The sequence below is a fragment of the Penaeus chinensis genome, chromosome 3, assembly GCF_019202785.1.
Source record: "Penaeus chinensis breed Huanghai No. 1 chromosome 3, ASM1920278v2, whole genome shotgun sequence".
NCBI classification, from domain to species: domain Eukaryota; kingdom Metazoa; phylum Arthropoda; class Malacostraca; order Decapoda; family Penaeidae; genus Penaeus; species Penaeus chinensis.
Genome location: NC_061821.1, coordinates 33,534,020 through 33,538,104, shown reverse-complemented (window position 1 = coordinate 33,538,104; position 4,085 = coordinate 33,534,020). Strand labels below are relative to the sequence as shown.

Genomic DNA, 4,085 nt, shown 5'->3' with positions numbered 1-4,085 from the left:
CAGAGGAATCCTGAGCCTGTTGAAAAGACTCCTCATACTCTTGGAGTCACAAGGCAGGGCTCCAGAGGCCACCACATCCACAGGGGCCTCTGCTACTAGACAGAATGCTCCTGAACCGAAGGCTCAGGTCCGTCATTTGCCCAAGCAAAGAAATTCTGAGCCTGTCCAAAGGAAGCCTGTGGAAACTAGTTCCACAGGTAAACAACCCATCAAAAGGTATTCCCAAGATGCTGGATAGGGACAGACTAAAGTTGTGGAGCGGGCCTTAACCACAGATGCTGCCAAACACCTTATGAAGTGGTTTGTCAACCCAGAAGAACTGGATACTCTAATCCAATGGAACTGTCAGGGAATTCATGCAAAATGGGAAGAACTGTAACATCTGATAGCCTCATATAAACCAGTTTGTGTATGCCTACAAGAGATTATGACCAGGGAAAATCGATCAATTTCCCTGTGAGGATTCCAAGTTCAAGCCCATTTAGGAACCTTTGATAATGGACCTCATGGAGAAGTAGCAGTGATGGTACATCAGGATATTCTCTTCCAGGCCATCCACCTGCAGACGACACTGCAGGTGAAGACTGTGAGAATAGGCTTAACACGACCTTACACTGCTGCATCCATCTACCTCCCTCCACATAATCTCAATATAGATGATTTGGAAGATCTACTTGGGCAGTTGCCTCATCCATTTCTCCTCTTCAGTGTTCGGCATCACCTCTGGGGACACACTTTGTGCAACCATCGAGGAAGGGCCTTGGAGTCATTGTTCGCAAGAGTAGATGCATTTTACTGAACAGTGACGCACCCACACTAACAAATTAAAACTGGGACATTCTCCAATATTGACCTGTCAATTGGTTCACCTGATTCACAGTTGAATTTCACTTAGCAGGTCATGGAAGACTTACATGGAAGCGACCACTTTCCAATACTTTGGGAAGAGGTAAATGGTATTCCAGCCAATGGAGTGCAAAGATGAACATGCAGACTCGAATCTTTTTAGTTCAACTGCATTATTGCAAGGATCTGTGAATGATTTCCAGTGTGTTCAAGATGCTGTTAATCACTTCACATCACGAATTTACCTTGCAGCAGAGGCATTAATTTCCAGAAGTAGCGGGCAGTACCGTCGACCTCGAGTACCATGATGGTCTGATAAATGCCAACAAGCTGTCAGAGCAAGAAAAGCTGCACTAAGGCAGTTGAAACGACGTCCAAGCGATGTAACCTTGAACCAGTACAAAAAGACCCAAACCAAGGCCAGGCGAGTGCTAAAGGAGGCTAGACGGACATCATAGAGGCAGTATGTCTCCTTGATTAACTCTGGGACCCCCTTAGTATGGGTATGGGACAAGGTGCGTAAGATCGCTGGAAAGAGCACACTCATATCACCACCTGCTCTGAAGATAGATGGCATAATCCTCACAGACAAAACAGATGTTGCAAATGAGCTAGCAAAATCCATGGCAGAGATCTCCTCTGGAGTATCTTACACTGCCCAATTCTCCACTCTTCAGGCTGAACAGGAACGACACACAGTGTCGTTCTTCAGTAGCACTGCAGCAGAACTTCCATACAACTTGCCATTTTTGCGTAAGCAAATGGACTTCTTTGCAGCTCTGTTGTAAGACTGCCCCAGGAAATGACGATATTCCATACCAAATGATATCACACTTACCGGAGAGCTCCCAAAAATTCCTATTGGACCTATTCAATAGGATCTATAGGGAACAGTGCCATCCACATGGAAAGAGGCTATAATCATTCCTGTCCCTAAACCTGGCAAGGATGCATCCATACCAGGGAGTTACAGACCAATTTCTCTCACCAGTTGTATCTGCAAACTTCAGGTTGACATGGTTGCTAGAAAAGGAAAACGTGCTGACCCCATATTAATATGGGTTTAGAAAATTTAGATCGACCACAGATGCACTTGAGAGGATGGAAATTGATATACAGAATTCCTTCGCACAGCAGTCTTCTTTGACCTTGAAAAGGCTTATGATACCACTTGGAAGCACGGTATACTCATGAAGCTGTATGACATTGGTTTAAGAGGAGCCCTACCTACCTTCATACAAAGCTTCCTTGCTGACAGGAAGTTTAGAGTGAGGGTGGGAAACAGTTTCTCTAACCTGGAAGATCAGCTGGAAAGGGTCCCACAAGGGAGTGTCTGAAGTGTGACCCTATTTGCCATTGCTATTAATGACATTGTAAAGGTCGTTCCAAGTCTGTCTCATGTAATCTGTATGTGGATGACTTTACACTGTACTGCTCAGGAGGAAGTTTACAGGATGTACAAGGACACGTGCAGACTACAATAAATCAGGTTGTGCAATGGGCAACATACCATGGGTTCAAATTTTCTCCAAGCAAGACCATGGCTATACACTTCCACAAACAAGGAAAGTTCCATTCTTCCCTCTGTTTAGGAGCAAACCCACTGCATTTAGTCCAAGAGGTAAAGTACTTGGGTCTATTTTTTTACTCAAAGTTTACATGGGTGCCTCACATTAAACAGTTAAAGGTGAAAGCTACCAAAGAGCTTAGTATTTTCGGGTTATTTATGAGATTTTTTTTTTTTTTAGCCAAACCTTGTCTTGAAAACAATAGAAATGTTGATTTCCGAGTAAACAAAGGGAAAGCGATATGCGCAAAAAGTCCATTTTCAGAAAAGGCGAGCCAAGTTTCGAACAATGCACTTATAATAAACGGTTTAATTGCACGTAAGTAAACCTTGTTTATCATGCCAACCTAGAAATCCTACCCAACCTTACCTACCTTCTATTTATTCCCTAGACAGATATTTAATAGCACAGTTGTTATATAAAAGAAAGTGTGACATATACCGTCAGTGTAGAGATGAGCTGCACAATTACAAATGGTCTTGTTTGGAAATTGAAAGACGATCCGTGCAGATTCGCAAGAAACGCTTGGTGTAACCGGCACACAACGAGCGGGAGGTCGGCCTGGCTGCCGTAATGAAGATAAAAAAATAAAATAAAAAATAAAATCTTTAAAATAAAATCAATGATCTATGATGATAAAAGCGACAATCCTGATAAAATAATATTTAAATATAAAATCAAACGTACCCCATGCCACTGACCACAGAAGTCTAAAGGTCCTGTCCTGGCAAAGTGGTAGGGTGTTCAGTTCCGATATGAGAGTCACTTAAGGTAAACAAGCAGTAATGTCGTTTAAAAGTTAATAATTGATAATATAAATGATGAAAAACGATATAAAAACGCATACACATTTGAGAACGCAACCAGAGAGATCTAGTAGCATAAAAAGAAAAAGAAACATGAGGAAAAGTAATGAGGAATATGAAAAAATAATGAAAATAAATAGCTAATCAGAAATGATTTCCAGCGTTGTCAACAGAAAACGCGACTCTTAGGTCAACAGAAAACGCGATCATTATAGAAAACGAACGTATAGAAAATGCCTAAAATGGAGCCACAGAAAACGAGGCATTCAGGAGTCTTGGTTGTGTGATGATGTTGTGAACTTGTTCTGAGTGGTGACATGTAACAAACATTTTCGTCATTTTCTGGTAAATATAAGGCCGCTGCAGATAAATCTGTATTATTCCCTACTCTATTGTTTATGCTCTGTAAGATGGCAGTGCCCATATACCTTTATCTCTGTGCGTCGTTCTCGATAACACCAAAAACTGAATTACTGTAGTTATATTTGTCAGTAAGCACAATATGCATTGCGCAGGGATACCACCATTTGTTTTTGACACGGAGTTCCCAATTCACGGTTGTGTATGAAGAATCTGACTTTATATATGTGGATTATATTTGTCATCATTGGTGTTGTTTTAGAAGTGAATGTGAAAATACTGTTTAGATATTCGGGAATTAATAAAAACAAAATGACTCGCTACCTAGGTATGGCATCACTGTCGCAAGGGTGACACTCTGACCAATCAGGAACAATGAAAGCTTTGGGTAAAACAGTGACTGATTAAATATACATTAATCTTTTCTAAAGTGAGGAAACTCTCGTTCAACAATTATTCATTACAATTAGAAGGTAAGTTCAGTCGTTTGTTTACATCATAATTA

General features: G+C 41.1%; 1 protein-coding gene across 8 annotated transcripts in view; it reads left to right on the top strand.

Annotated features, from left to right (window-relative positions):
* The first annotated feature begins 3,331 nt into the window (after window positions 1–3,331).
* Window positions 3,332–4,085, top strand: part of LOC125039541 (bromodomain adjacent to zinc finger domain protein 2A-like) — a 43,769-nt gene continuing 43,015 nt past the window's right edge. For 3 of the 8 annotated variants that reach the window (XM_047633666.1, XM_047633647.1, XM_047633630.1), the window contains exon 1: window positions 3,580–4,053. The gene's annotated coding sequence lies outside the window, so the exon portion shown is untranslated. The other 5 variants (XM_047633613.1, XM_047633605.1, XM_047633595.1 and 2 more) reach the window with 4 other exon arrangements.